Source organism: Pinus tabuliformis, chromosome 8 (assembly GCF_031772625.1).
Source record: "Pinus tabuliformis cultivar Carrire ecotype Pingquan chromosome 8, CPIR1, whole genome shotgun sequence".
Taxonomy (NCBI): Eukaryota; Viridiplantae; Streptophyta; class Pinopsida; order Pinales; family Pinaceae; genus Pinus; species Pinus tabuliformis.
In genome coordinates this window covers 266229961-266246850 of record NC_142294.1, presented here as the reverse complement: position 1 = coordinate 266246850, position 16890 = coordinate 266229961, and the positions used below count along the sequence as shown (strand labels likewise).

The window sequence follows — 16890 nt, the reverse complement described above, 5'->3', positions numbered from 1 at the left end:
GGTCTCAAAATCCTTCTACGATAATCCTCTTAGCTTTGGAAGTATCCTTCTTCCACTGAGAAAGTTGTTGTGCATATGATGCAGGAGGTTTAGGAATAACAACCTTCATGTATAACAAAACCCCCATTATCGTCTAACACGACCTCCATTCTATCCCTCCATGAATAAATGTTTGAAATCCCTTATAGGGCATGCTCTCTCCTAAAGCAATATGATGACATGATTTATGCACTTGTAGAATTCTTGCACTCACTGACATTTTTTCCAATGCGCTTTGAATGTGATCAAGGAACTTGATCTCTATCTTATTTTTCAACTCTCATACCATGTAGAAAACTCATTACAAAATCCACAATATTTCTCTACCAAAAATTAACGGAAATAAAACAATGAATAAAAACACAATGACACATAGAACATAAAATTTATCTAGGGAACCCAACTGGGAAAAACCCATATTTCTTGTATTAAATCAACTGAGAAATATGATCTATTACATAGAATCTAGTTCGAGCTTTAAGCTCCATGCAATATTCATCAACTCTCTCTCAAGGCTTGCCCAACACCTAGGCAAATAATGCTTGCTAAGAGAACATGTTTCCTATTGCAATTCTACTCTTGAAAAATAGAAATTTCCCAAGAGAATTGATCTAATTTCTTCTGAAGCTCTACCTAAAAAAAACTATGTACCAAAATAAATATATTTTTTGCCTTCATTTAATCCTGATAGGAAAATCAAATTGCATGGCATACTAGGGAAAATTTTAGTAGTTGCAACTAGCTACCCAAGAGTAAGTTTTAGATAACATAAAGTCAACTACTCCAGTAAAATCATTAGTATCTCTATTCTTGAACTAAATATTAGTCAACTAACATATGCTAGAATTATCTCCACTAGATAGCTAATTTTAGCCATCAACTTGTACACATCCCACTCAAAAGCCATCTAACTCAAATTAACTGTAAATAACTCAATCATAGGCCACATCACACATGTTTACTAGCAGCTAATTGAATCATATATGAGATTGAATTTGAATTGGCATCTTTGACTAAGGCACAAGTCAAAGAATCCATTCCTTGCTACATTTTCAACACTGTTGGGAGAAAGTCTTAAGGGTGTTGTTATAAGCCTCCTAACAGCATGACATAAGGTATATCGGTGCAATTGAGCTTAAAGGATACAAAATCTAAAATCCTATGAAAAATACCAAAATCACACCAGGAGTATGGTAGACATACAGATATGGATGAGATGATGGAGAGTTCTATGAGCATAAATAATTGTATGGTTCAATGCAAGCTCCTCGAGCTTGGCATGTACAAATTGATAGTTAACTGGTGCATCCTGGAAGATGTGCCGATTCAAACTTCTAAATTTGTCCACCGTAGGCCTTGATTTTTGGTTTTATATGTTAAAAATATATTCTTGACAGGTAGTGAGCCTTTGATGATCAATCATAATAGGGAGTTGGACTCTACATCCCAAATGAAATGTTGTGAGATATACTACCTGAGATATGACTCTACATGGATACTCTAATATTAACTAGGTTAGAAAACATTATTGATAGAAATATCACATCTAGGTGTTGCTTTAGCTTGGGCTCTACCATGACATTTTGATGAGCAAGAAATAAAAGTCTATATTTAACCATCACTATGTTTGAGTACATGGTTACTACCATGATTAGATGTGGGGAGGTTTGGTTGATGAATCTCTTTGGAGAGTTGTTTCATCAGATTTTGGTTGTGACAATGATATATTGTGACAATAAAAGATGGGATTAGATTGGAAGAAAATCATGTATATAGTTAGGATAGATATATCTTCATAAATTGAGACAATGTTGTATGAGTCAAGCTTATTCTTGCAGTTACTTTCTCCATGAGGAGGATGAATATGGTATCCTTTTCTAACATATATTTGTTTTAACATAGTATTTGATTTGATGTCCTGCACAAAAAGGAAAGTAAAGGATTGTTGCCCTTGGTAATGTATGAGGCAATGTGATTGAAATCTTCAATGGGTTGGTTAAGCTGGTACCAGATATGAGCACGTTGATATGTTTTTGTTATATAGAGAGAAGCATGGATTAATGGACGTGACCATCCCTAGTCAGAGTATGAGCTAATCGATGATAATGAGTCCACTCCTCCCCTTTATCTCAGCTCCTAAGGTGATGAATTGAGATGTAGGGCTCCTGGGTTGAGGAATATCTAGAAAATAGGGTATCACCCCCATCTGCTACCCATAGGGTGGAAGATGTAATTTCTCTATCTCGGATTATGCAGAGTATACCCCAGTTAGCATCTATCTTCCCCACCCATCTGACCAATGGGTGTTGGATGCTTGAGTTAGGCATGATCCTTCCCATTTATGCTAAGTAGAATCCTGATCAAAATAGAGATGAAGGTGCTCTACCACTGACTGTTGAGGGTCAAGTTAGGAATATCAACAAATAATAGGATAGGCTTGATCCTTACCATTTATGGTAATTCGTATCCTTGCTATTATTGCTAGGCAGTGGGAAAGGCACAATCCTTCCCCCAGAAGGTAACTAACATTCCTCCTATTTTTTGTGGTTTCCTGAGTGGTAGCATTGGGCTCCGCGATAGAAGAGTTTCTCGAGTTTGTAGCATTGACTCCCTGATGGGAAAGTTTCATGGGTTGTAGCATTGGCTCCCCACTGGAAAGGATTCTTGGGTAGAAATATTGGCTTCCCACTAGTAGTGATTCCGGGTGGTAGCAGATTGAGAGAGGGTGTTAGATTGAGCTCCCCTCCAATGTCAAATTCTTCTTCTTCTAGATTCAAGAGTGTCTACAATATGAGAAGAGATGAGTAGAGAAGGGATGAGCAAGATAAGCAGGGATGAGCAAAGATGATATTTGATGTTAACAAGATATTTTTGATGGGACATATGTTGGAATCAATAATTTCTGCCTAACTGAAAGGGTGTTAATTTTTGGTATCTCAAGGATAAATTCCCTCGTTTAGACAATCTTCCACATCAAGAAACACCCGTATTAGCCCTTGGAATAATTTGATTTGGTTAAGGAAAAAATATTTTTTATGGGAACCCACATTAGGACAAAAAAGACAAGTTGTCACAAAAGGAAATTGGATACCCATGGATGGCTATAAATACATGAAAATTTACCCACATTTGATCATCATGATCATCATGATAATTCTACTTTATTTGGTTTCAATCGCATAGGTCTCAAGTAGTTCACAAAGATCGGTTCGTACAAGTCTGAAGTCACAGGGTCTGAATCTCGAACTTGTGAGTAGAGTTTTTGGTTCTTAGCCACAGGAATGCTACAAGATATTTTTGGTTGCAACCATAGATGCAAAGGCCTATGAGTGCAAAAGGAGGGTTCCAACCACACACACATCTCTCTCTCCTTGCGGTTGAAACTTAGGGTTTAATTTTGACAATTGACTGCAAATTCCGAGAGCCGATGATAGTTTACCACATGCTTATTAATCAAAGATTTGATTATTAGCATTGTTGGGTTCATCTCTTGGATTTTGTTTAGTTGATTTTGCTAGATAGTTTTGTGGTTGAAGATATGGATCATTGTACTCTCTCTTTGTTGAAACATTCAATGACTATCTAATAAGAAGAAGAAACTGAAAGGTTTTTCCCCTTGATTGGGTTTTGCCATGGTCTCCGACCAATCTTGGTGTCTCTATGTTTGAATGTTTATATTCTATTTTTCCTTTATGTTTCAATGCATTGATGATGATATTTTTCTTTCGATATAATTTCATATGTTGTTGAATAATGCTATAATTTTGTGGGTTGGATTCAATGTGTAAATGATGCAATGCAATTATCTAAAGCAAAGAACAATATATCCCTAAGAAAAATGAACATACATAAGCCTTATGTATAATTATAAGAATGTGGTTTCCTTTTAACTACCCACTGTACATCAATAGGATTTTATCTTAAAGTTCAAAGTTGCTATGTAAATCACTTGCTTGTTATCCATAATATTATGCAATTCAAAATATTGCTCTATTTGGTGCACTTATTTCATAAAAATTCTTTAATTCAACCTTGGGAACATTTACACCTTCATGGAACCATTCATGAGTAGCTCCACCATTAGAGTTGAATCCAATTGAAAAAATATTATTATTTGCAAATTGTTCAACTTGAATATTACCTCTATTTTCACGAATTCCTACATACATGTTATCAAGTTTAAATAAACTCTCATTTACATTTTCTATAACATTTTGTTCAATTTGTTTCATATTCTTATCCATATCTTCCTCATTGTCTTCATTTTTTCATAAAATATCCTTTCTATCTATTTCTTGCAACTATGACAACTCACTTTCCAACATGGTTACCCAAAAGCTGACATCTTTTATCTCTTCATGAGCCATGAATGGACCTTTAGGAGGTTTCATTGGTGTTGTATATTTTGGATATATCTTGTGGGGAATGTGGGGCAATAATAATAATTATAGTACTCCTCTTTATCAAAACTTTCAATAACCCAAAAGAAAATGGTCTTCTAGTAAAATATTATGTGACTTGCAAGTTACGTACCTTAGAACCTTAATTCGTATAATATCTAAATGGCTGAAATTTTCTTAAAATATATTTAATACTTGAGCCCTTCTAAATATGAAATTTTTGTTTTTACTACTCTATTACTTTTTATTTGGAATCCCATAGGTTTGATCAAAATTTGAACTATCAAGTGAAAGTTATGGTTAATTTCCCAAGACTTGTTGATTTGTGTATTATGACCAAGAGAAAACTTGTATAGCTTACCAAATTTTCAATTCCTCAAATATAATTATGATGTTTTTATTTGACGTACATTGTTAAGTATCCTCATATCTCTAAATATTTCATATTTTAAGGTATCATCAAAAATAGGTTATAGAAAAAATTTCAAGTTCACTTGTTTGAAGTCGATTTCAGGATCCTTCACAAACCCTAAATTGTAAAGAGTATATCTCAAAAATTATAGTGAATCTAACAATGATAATTTAAGTTAGCATTTCCCAAGATATATCCTCGATATGGTCCAAATTTTAACATGTTGAATGTCCCGAGAAATATTTTAGAGTGAGAATTCCAAACTGGTATGTTTGAAATTGATTTAATGAGCATCCTTGAACCCAAAAATCCTCAGAACATATCTCTAAAGTATAAAGAAACGAGATTTCAAATTAACCATATGTTCCCTGAGATTACTTCTCAAGATGGTCCAAAGTTGCACATCTAAATCCTTTGAGAAAATAAGTTTTAACGAATACACCAAGACGACTTGTTTGACATAGCCAAACCCTAGGTTTATATATCCTGATACCAAATTATCTGAGCCTTGTTCCTTTAAAATTATAAGAAACCAGTATTTATTGTCCAGTTCAGGGCGATGAAACATGCTTTTACAATAAATACAATATACAAGACAAAATTTTGGTGATCCTAAAATAGAGTCCCCTTGTGTATATATAGGAGACAAAGGATACAATTATAATAAAATGTTACCATGAAAAGTTCTAGCCAACTTACCAATATAACAATTAAACTAAAAATAAATTCTAGTTAAAACTTAAATATAAGACTTAGAAACCATTACAAAAATAATTTCAATTTAAACACTATGTCCAAAAAAGTAATATCTCTATAATCATTACAAAAACTATTTTTACTATATATTTTTAATAATAATTAACTTTATTCTTACAAAAATAAAATAATAACATCACTGACCATAATATAATGTTTCACTTTAAACTCATAAAACTTATCCATATTTTTAAAATTCTAATCTTTTAATAATAAAAAAAAACAAATTCCATTAATTCAGATGCCATAAAAGTTCACTGCTATATTTCAATTTCCCCCAAAACTTTTAAACGTCTAAATATCAGAAGATTACAAAGATAATTAATATCCAATTCATTAGAGCTTGGCCAGTCATATAGTATGTATGGAAAGGCAAACGGATACTATTTTCTAAATGAAATGAATTATCGATCACTCTTTGTATACACAAATAAAATAAATAAAGTTTATATATTTTATAGTTAAATTATATAGTGTTTAAACTCTTCGAATCTTCCAATGTAAAGGCTATGCAAGCCACTCCTTGTTAACCAATAAGAATCCTCGTCTCTAAATATTATTTAGAGCTTACTTTCCAATCACTTTTTTCATTTATATGTAAAAGGTGAACATCTTCCATGCCATGTCGGTCAAAGAAGTTTCAAGGAAGCTTCCTTTTAACGGAAATACATTTTGGAACTTATTGGAACGATCACTCAAGTTCATTTTATTTAATTTATTTCTCTTAATACTTATCACTAAACTTAACTTTAAATCTACTTTGGATTTTGCCTCTACAATCACTATCTTTACTTTTTATTTAATTAATATATCTTATAATGCATGACTTTATGTCCACGTAAGTTTTATCTATGTCGGAGGCTGACAACACCTTATTTAAAGTGAGGTGAAAAAGCAACGCCTTTATTAATGCTTTAAACAACGAAAATAGATAGATTCTACAATTTTCAATTAAGTAGCAATTGCAACTGTAGGTCCAAGTGAAGGGAGGGGTAGGTAATGTGGTGATAAGAATTAAGTGAAATATATGGATAATGAAATATAATTGGAGGTGTGTGAGAGTTGGATGGAGACGAGGACAGAGGTGTAGAGGAAATTGGATGGGAATGTAGTGATAAAAATTAAGTGAAATATATGGATAATGAAATATAATTGGAGGTGTGTGAGATTTAGATGGAGACAAGGACAGAGGTGTAGAGGAAATTGGATGGGATTTAAAATTGATTACAGACATGTTAGGTTTAATTGTTCCATGTATCAGATTTTAATTCGAGAGAAATAAATGAAAATGAAACCTTACAATAAGTTGAAATGAATAATGTGTGCGCACCCCAACTACTCACAAGTCCTTGGCAATCACGATAATCCAAGTGAATTATCGATTTGCGGGGCGAATTATCGATTTGCAGGTTCCACTGTATTGTGCATCCAACCAAACCAAACTCTGAATGGTCAGTTGGTTGAGGAACAAGTGAAAAGTATAAACCATAATTAAGGCAAGGTTTTGAGAGTAACCAACATGTCAGTTGAGTCTTGCACATCTTCGGCGGCTGAAAAGAAAGGACTGACTTCCCATCAACATCAATCGGAAGTCATCTCCAATTTCTAGATGCAAACAAGCTCCCAAGAGGCACTCCAAACCATTTTGAACCACCAATACTTTGAAATTTCCGTGCAATATCACAAGTAGCAGAGTATAATAAAGACACATGAATTAACAATTTCAATAAAAGATGTCAAACCCTTCTGCTTAGTATGTTCAAGTAAATAATTGTTGAAACCTACCAGAACCTTTCTTTGTGAAAACCGTAATTTTCCCCAAGTCTTCCATTCTCTAAAAGGAGAAAGCTAAAAACTACAAATTAAATAACATTGAACCAATATCATAACTTAAGAAATTCATCTTCAAATGGTCCTTCCTGCTCATATTGAATCATTGTGAAAAAAGTTTAAACCACAGGGTGTGAGACGGGGGATCATCTTTCCCTTTCAAATTCTACATCCCCGCAAAGACCAATAGAAAAGGATATTTACGAGAAAATCTCTGAAACATAACACAATATAATGAAAAGGATATTATACTAAGACATCCTTCGACACACTTACAAAAACAAAATCGCGTTTTGCATAAAAAAACGTCAAATTTTTTGCAGATTTAATGTTCAAAATCTCAAGCTGAATGCGGCTAGAATCCTACCGCGAGCTCCATGGTTTTATTATACAAACTTTGGAGAGAGGTGTCATTGTCACTGCCCATTCTTACTGTGCTCCTCACTACAAAATGATGTGTGAAGGTTACGGAGAAGAAATCACGTAGGCTGGAAAAAGAAGCTACAGGTACACAAGACACAATACAAAAACGAACTAGGAAAAAGCCTGGCCAGAGGAATGGGTGTCTAAAACCAGGCCATATTTCTAGGGTGAGTATTGTTATCCCTCCATAATTTTCCTAGGTTAAGGAGGAAAATACAGAGTTAACCAAACACCAATTTTAGGCCAGAATCTAGCCTTTATGGTTCTTCAGACGACTCTCTCACTAGAGTACACAAAGATTTGATGTTAGGCTACTTATCAAGAGTAATAGGAAAATGAGCTTGTTTGAAGGCGAATATAAGGGAAAAATCCATTGAGTGATTGAGTCAATATATCTCTCATGAGTGATTTTTTAAATGAGTCCTGAACAGAGGCAAGATAGCAAACCTTTGACTAGGACATCAATTTTAACGAGGGTGGAAGTAGAACTGAGAATTTGGCTAAACAAAGAATACAAAGATGAATTATGTCTATTTAAAAAGGAACAACATTGGTTGCTTGAATATTATGAAATAGCGCAAGAATTCTAAATCATTTACTCTTATCGAAGAAAAAAAGAAAATAACAAGATGGAAAACAGATAGAAAAACATAATATAGTGAAAGGATAGAAAGACTTAATATAGGAAACACTGACCATCAAGAAACCTACAGATGAGTCACTGAAACTGAAAACTTCAAATTTTATTATATTTCTTTAGAAAGTATCTACAAGGTCCAAAGCCCAAAACATTGTTACAATAACGATCGAAAAATTCCCCATTCATTCTATTACAAACAACGCAATAAATAGGCAAATTCCAAGGCCTATTTTTAATAAAATACATTTTACAAACTTGAAAATAAAATTCTCCAACAAAATCAAATAATATTTAAACAAACAATATTAAGAATAATTTCAAAAAGTGGCGAATAATTCAACAAAGTTCATTTGTGTTTCTTTGAATAATGCTAAAATTAGCTGCACACTTCCAACGACACCCGAACTGAGAACTCGAGAAACTACATGGTCTGTTTTGATGCACATCCTTCAAAGCCTCAACAACTGCTGCAATTCCGGTGCGAAACTGGGATGCATGTTCTCTCTCCATCAGATTTATCTTGGGTGTCTCTAGAATAGCTTTAGGAGGATAAAACCCGATTGCATCGCCCATATTGCAAGAGGACGCATGTAGATCAGGGACCGATAGTGGCCATCGATTGTCCAAGCTTCAGGTGTTTGAAACCAGTACCCAAAACCATCTTCTGACCAGCCCGCTAGAAAAATCCCCACAGCTGTAATGAAGGCCTGATGCTCCAATCCTACATGAAGCATTGTTGCAGCAACACCATATGTTACACCTGTCCATATCTCCCGTGATTTCATGCACGTTTCATCCACTTTTCCATTTTGATGCATGCCATTCACTGCACCCATTCTTCCTCCTTTAATTTTCATAACGTTAAAATCATATATTTTGTGCAGAGCACTTCGTATTTTGTTCTCGTCAAAAAGTGATGGTAGGCCTGAGGCCCAAGCATACCATTGTCCAGCCAATTGATCTGCCTGAATTGAGTTGTTGTTGCTGCTCGTCCCACTATCATAGTTAAAATATGATCCATTCCAAAGCTTCTCTTCATATACTGCTCTAGCCCTTTGAAATTTCCTCCTATATTTTGCTGCGTACTCTTTACGACCTTATTTATCGGCCATTACAGAGGCATCTTGAAGTGCAGCAATCCGTAGACCTCCCCAGTATGCACTAAAGCCATGTACTATCTAAGTATCATATGTCTGATCAGGGACTCCATCATTCTGAATGAGACCATCAACATCCCGATCAAACTTCTCCATGTATAAAATGGAAGCACAGGTAGCTGCCGTCACACCTTTGCTAAAAGTCATGTCACCAGTTGACAACCAAATCCTTATAAACCCCTAGTACAAACTTTGAGTTCAGATCCTTCCACTAACTTGTATCATGAATATTGTATGCATTTATTTCAAGCCAGGGATCATGCAATCCTAGGTCGTGAGGTACAACACCTCGTACCTTTCTAATTCCCCAATTACCTTCAGCTAGAAATTTAACTTTTTTCTTATCTTCAATTAATACAGCTTTTGCAAACTCACGTTGTATATTAAGTTCAATCTTTGGAAAGAGATCAAGTAGTGCAAAAGATGCATAGAAATGTACATCATATGTACACCACATCATATACTCCACACCTTCCAAATACAGAAAGCGACCAACATTTTCTTCATCAGCTAGTAAAGCATAGTCATAGTCATTGGAGGACCCAGAGTTCATTTCTGTTCTTTGTCCACAATTTTCAAAATTCTGATCTTGTACAGCATTAAAATCTGTATCAGCAGCACCATTGTAACCATTCAACCTCTGAACTTCTGCAACATGATTAGTCTGATCATTTTCCACTGAAACTGTTACTCTCACTTCTGCTTTATTTTCCTTTTTCCTAGACCTTTTCTGAGAACATGACATCTTGTCTTTGTCTTCTTCAACTGGGAGTCCACCATCTGTCCAAATTGTTCCTCCTGCAACCAGGTAGTACAGTTCATTGAACAATGTAAACCTGTACCATTCAGGAAGCCTTTCATTGTTAGGATAGGATGTTGCCAATTCTCAATTTTTGTCTCCCACCTCTGATAGTCCATCAGAGCATCATGTACCAAATTTGTAGCTGCATCCACAGAGGTACCATAGAATTTTGTATACCTCCTGAAATAAGTACTTCCTTTCACAAATTTCTCTTTAGGAGAGGCCCATGCTAAAGCGAAAACTACTGAGCACGTTCCATGAGGCTCCACTACTGCAGAGGCTCAAACTGCAACACAGATTCCTTCTCCAGGTACGAGAGAAATGTTGAGATTTTCTGTTTAAGCACAATAGGAAAAATCTCAGCTGATGACAACAATAGGGATTCAGTTCCTAGATTAGCTCCAGGTTGTTGGGAGGGAGTTAATGCCTCCTATATTTGATGTGAGGGAGTTATGAGGTTGTTAGATTCTCTAGGCTATATAACAGGCAACCATTCGGATGTTTGCTAAGAGAGTGTGAGGATTTCTTGATGTAATCTCCAAATTTGATTAATATATTCCTGATGCCTATGTTTGGTGGACGTAGCCCAGATTGGTTGGGTGAACCACGTTAAAAGCTGTGTCTTATGTGCTTGATTTTTCCTGCTGTGTTATTTGTTGTTTAATTTAGCTGTGCATCTCTCCAACAATTGGTATCAGAGCAAGTTGGAGGAGCGCACTGCTGAAGGTGGAGCGCTGGAGAAGTGGCTTGTTCTGTGCGTGGATTGCTGGAGCTGTAATGCTGGGGCGTTTGCTGGAGCTGTAACGCTGGGGCGTTTTGGTGCCTGCTGTATATTGCTGGCAGCGTGTGAAGGCTGCGCGCATGGTTATAAATTGCAAACGGTGGTATCTAACACGGTGTGTATATGAATTGCAAACAGAGGTGAACAGCGTGTCTTGAAAAAGGTATGCTCAGCAAACAACGTTGATATGTTTTTTTTAATACGGCATTGATACATGTCTTGAAACCGGTCTGTATACCAGTTCTGTGTGTCACATACAAGAACTTGAAATGAGGATGCGGGCTCTCTGAGCTGTTGTGATGAATTGCATCGGTACTCATTCGATGCAAGGTCGATTGCTGTTGTCTATTACCATTTACCTGCTCCGAATAATAGAAGAAATTTTATCGTCAGCGTGGTAATGATTCTATTAGAGAATGGAAAGCAGAATTACTTCAGCAAAATAATTTAAATTCAAAGTTTTTTCGAACATATTCAACCTCAGATTGAGTAATAACCCGTCTGACCGTGTTCTGTAGAGACTAACTCTGGCAGTCTACAAAACGCAGATGTTAGTCTTATATGGCACAGAAATTTTTTTAAAAACGGTTAAATCCTAGCTTGACAATTCAGAAAGTATCAAAACGATTTAGAGTGGAGCCGCAGAAGCATGGTAGCCAAATAATTCACATGTCCCGGGATCGAAACCTCGAGCCTGATTCCTTTGATACATTCAGATGTGGCTTCTGCTCAGTGACTCCAGTGAGTTTCGTTGGCAGAGAAAGCCAAATGAAAACGCAGGGCCAGTTAGTCAATTTTTTTTTAAAAGGCAGTGACAACATTCATAAGATTGGTTAATTGGTGCAAATAAAAAACAACAAGTGTAAACAAGAAAATATTTTTTTTTGTGAAGAGCAAACAAGAATTTTTTTTTTTTGTGAAATGCATATGGCAGAAAGTTAGTTTTTTTTTAAATATAAGTGCAAAGGGCAGTTTTTTGTTTTAAAGGCAAAGGCAGAGGCATAGGCAATTTTTTTTTTTTTTATTGCTGGTTGGAGATTATTGTGTTTTTTGCTGATACAAGATGGCCAAAACACAAAGTGCCCGGTTTGAAATTGAGAAATTTAATGGCAAGAATAATTTTTAGATCTGGAAGGTGAAGATGCACGATCTGCTGGTTCAACAAGGTGTGGCGAAAGCACTGTTGGGGAAAAACAAAAGACCTCCTTCCATGACGGAGGATGATTGGGATGAGATGGATGATAGAGCTCTGAGCGCAATTCGGTTATGTCTGGCGGACGATGTTCTGTTCAACATTGTGTCAGAGAAAACCGCCGCAGGCCTGTGGACGAAGCTTGAGAAGCTCTATATGACGAAGTCTTTGACAAATCGGATTCTCCTGAAGCGGCAGCTTTATGGTTTGCGGATGAAAGAAGGTACCTCAATTGCTGATCACCTGAATGTTTTTTAATACCTTATTGGTGCAATTAGACAGTCTAGATGTGAAATTTGATTCAGAGGATAAGGCGATAACTTTATTATGTTCATTGCCCGAATCCTGGGATCACTTTGTTACTTCCATAAGTTTTAGTACATCAGATATCCTTGAGTTTGACGATGTTGTTGGAGCTTTGTTGGCTGAGGAGACGAGGAAGAGGTCGAATGCAGACACCTCTACATCAGAGGTAATGATGACCAGAGGTCGCTCACGAGAGAGACACTCTGGGGGAAAGCATAGCGACTCTCGTTCAAAATCCAAAGGAAAGAAGCCTAAGGTGAAGTGTTGGCATTGTGGCAAGGCTGGACATCTGAAAAAGGATTGCTGGAAGCGAAAGCAGGCTGCTAAAGAAGGCTCTTTGACAGAAAAGAAGGAAGCCAACACCACGGATACAGGTTCAGTATCAGGTTCAGGTATGAGTGATGAGGTATTGTCAGTTAATATTTCAAAACATGATCAACATTGGTTGTTAGATTCTGGGGCGTCTAACCACATGTGTATACATAAAGATTGGTTTAAAACATATAGATCAATTGATGATGGTGTTGTGTACATGGGTAATGATGTAACATGTAATATTGGTTGGATTGGAAGCATACAACTACAAATGTTTGATGGCACAACCAAAATATTAACTGATGTGAGGCATGTACCAGATTTAAGGAAAAATTTGATTTCATTAGGAGCACTTGATTCAAATGGATATAAAACTGTAATTCAAGGTGGAGTTATGAAAATCTATAAAGGTATCTTACTAGTGATGAAAGCTAAGAAAGTAGGAAATCTATTTTAGTTAGAAGGTAGAACTGGGTCAGATCATGTGTCTGTGTCTGAACATGACAGTAGTTCCATTCACTTATGGCATCAAAGATTGGGGCATATGAGTGAAAGAGGATTGGAAATTTTGGCTGACTGAAAGTTACTTCCTAATCTAAGATCTGGAAAATTGGATTTTTGTAAACATTGTCTGTTTGGTAAACAAAGTAAACAAAAGTTTAAAACAGGCAAACATACTAGTAAAGGCATACTTGATTATATCCATTCAGATGTGTGGGGTCCAGCTCCTACAGCGTCATATGGTGGTTCGTCTTATTTTGTATCATTCATTGATGACTTTTCTCCGAAAGTTTGGGTCTTCATGTTGAAAAAGAAGTCTGATGTTTTTACAGTTTTCAAGCAGTTTAGAGCATTGGTAGAAAACAGCACTGGTAGGACTATAAAATGTTTAAGAACTGACAATGGTGGTGAGTTTTCCTCCAAGGAGTTTGACAGCTATTGCAAGGATGCAGGGATCGAGAGACATAAGACCACGGTTTATACTCCTCAGCAGAATGGAGTTGCTGAACGCATGAACAGGACTCTTCTAGAGAGAGCAAGGTGTATGCTGAGTAACACCGGGTTACCGAAGGAGTTGTGGACAGAAGCAGTGGCAACTGCTTGTTATGTGATAAACCGATCTCCATCAACGGCAATAGACTGCAAGGTTCCGCAAGAGGTATGGACAGGACACCCTTGTGACTATTCTAAACTCAGAGTGTTTGGTTGTGATGCATATGCTCTAGTGCCTAAACATCAGCGAACTAAATTAGATCTGAAATCGAAAAGGTATGTCTTTGTTGCGTATGGTGATGGAACAAAGGGATTTAGATTGTGGGATCCTACTACCCGCAAAATCATCATCAACAGAGATGTAAGGTTTAATGAATCCTCTCTTGTACAGTTAGATGTAGATAGAAGATTGAAACAGGATGATGTATCTGATTTCCAGCATATTCAGTTTGACAGCATTTCTAATGATAGTCATAACGACCATAGTTCAGATTCTAGTCATGAACAGGTTTCAGAATCAAATTATGAACAGGGTTCAGATGGAGGACATGAACAGGTCTCAGATGGCGATCATGAAGAAGTTCCTTCAGTTGATAGATAGCCAGTTGTGGAAGCACCAGAAACATTCTTAAGGAGATCTACAAGGATCAAACGTCGTCCGAGAAGGTATGATGATCATGTTACTTCAGTTGCTTTGATCGCTAATGATGATGAACCTTTGTGTTATCAGGAAGCTGTAGAAGGTTCAAATAGTGACAAATGGAAAGCAGCCATGAAGGAAGAAATGATGGCCTTAGGTAAGAATGGCACGTGGGATCTGGTTGAACTTCCGAAAGGCAGGAAAACTGTGGGATGCAAGTGGGTGTTCAAGCTGAAACGGGGTGTGAATGATACGGAAGACAGGTACAAAGCTCGGCTGGTTGCAAAAGGGTTTATGTCCTCATAGGAGTGACAAGACAAATTTTGGGCATGGAGATTTTCAGAGACAGGAGTAATGGTAAGCTGTGGCTATCACAACAGAAGTATGTTGAGAAAATACTTTTGAGGTTTGGTATGAACAATGTGAAGCCTGTGTCAATCCCTTTAGCTTCCCATTTTAAGCTTTCTTCGAGTTTATGTCCTAATACAGATGAAGAAAAAGATTATATGTCTCGAATTCCTTATGCCAATGTAGTAGGATGTTTGATGTATGCGATGGTGTGTACGCGGCCAGATATTTCTCATGCAGTTGGGGTTGTCAGCAGGTACATGGTAAATCCGGGTAAAGAGCACTGGTCAGCAGTGAAATGGGTGCTTCGGTACTTGAGAGGCACAAGTAGTTATTGTATTTCTTACAATAAGAGTAGTGAATTTGTTTGCGGATATGTTGATTCCGATTTTGCAGGTGATTTGGATAAGAGAAGATCAACTGCAGGGTACGTCTTTACTCTTGCAGGTGGAGCTATAAGCTGGATGTCAAAGCTACAGAATATTGTTGCTTTATCCACTACTGAAGCAGAATACATTGCTGCTTCTCATGCTTGCAAAGAGGTGGTTTGGTTGAAAGGTTTGCTTGGTGAGTTTGGTAGGTTACAGGATAACATCAGGTTACTTTGTGACAGTCAAAGTGCAATACATTTGGCTAAGAATCTGACCTATCATAGTAAGTCAAAGCATATTCCAATCAAATATCATTTTGTAAGACAGGTTATCACTGAAAGGGGAGTTTCTCTTGAAAAGGTGCATACAAAGGAGAACTGTGCAGACATGTTCACGAAACCAGTTTTGTTGGAGAAGCTACGCTGGTGTTTGGCTTCTCTTGGCTTGCAGAAAAGATAAAATAATAATAACAGGGCATCAGGCGAATTGTTGTCAAGGTGGAGATTGTTGAGATTTTCTGTTTAAGCACAATAGGAAAAATCTCAGCTGATGACAACAATAGGGATTCAGTTCCTAGATTAGCTCCAGGTTGTTGGGAGGGAGTTAATGCCTCCTATATTTGATGTGAGGGAGTTATGAGGCTGTTAGATTCTCTAGGCTATATAACAGGCAACCATTCGGATGTTTGCTAAGAGAGTGTGAGGATTTCTTGATGTAATCTCCAAATTTGATTAATATATTCCTGATGCCTATGTTTGGTGGACGTAGCCCAGATTGGTTGGGTGAACCACGTTAAAAGCTGTGTCTTATGTGCTTGATTTTTCCTGCTGTGTTATTTGTTGTTTAATTTAGCTGTGCATCTCTCCAACAAGAAATACTACAACCCTCATTCCAATTCTCTTAATCAAAATGCCCTTTCTCTCTCATAGTGACCCACATATCCTTAGCCGATGACAGGAGAAAGTTTTAAATACTTGTTCCATTTTGCTGAAATATTGATGCTTTCCATAAGCATCTATAAGTAGATTGAAAGTAATGATATCTGGTTTACATTTGTCTCAGTCTCATTTGTTTCGACGTCCTTAAACAATGCATTAACCTTATCCACCTGGGAAACTTGAGCATAAGCCCTAAGAAGAATGTTGTAGGTTACAATGTTGGGTTGACACCTAAATTTCTCCTTCATTTTCTCAAAGTATCTGTAGCCTTTTGCGAGATACTTTTCCTTATCTTTACCATGAAAGTGTGCTTGGATTACCGCATTATCAACAGAAGTGATAGGTCGACATCCAATCATGTGCATCTATGAAAAGAGCCACATGGCCAGCCGAATTTCACCCTTCTTTCCCATGATTGACATCGACCTGGAATAAACACCATCGTCTGCATGGTACCAAGCCTGTTGATACACCCATCTGAATAGCAATTCTAGTTTTATCCACAATAGGAGGTCATGAAAGTTGTTCCTCTGAGGTTCATTTCCTC

At 36.7% G+C, this 16890-nt stretch overlaps 1 pseudogene; it reads right to left on the bottom strand.

The window, feature by feature from the left end:
- Positions 1-8836: 8836 nt before the first annotated feature.
- LOC149235174 (uncharacterized) lies at positions 8837-11322 on the bottom strand (annotated as a pseudogene).
- Between the last annotated feature and the right edge of the window lie 5568 nt (positions 11323-16890).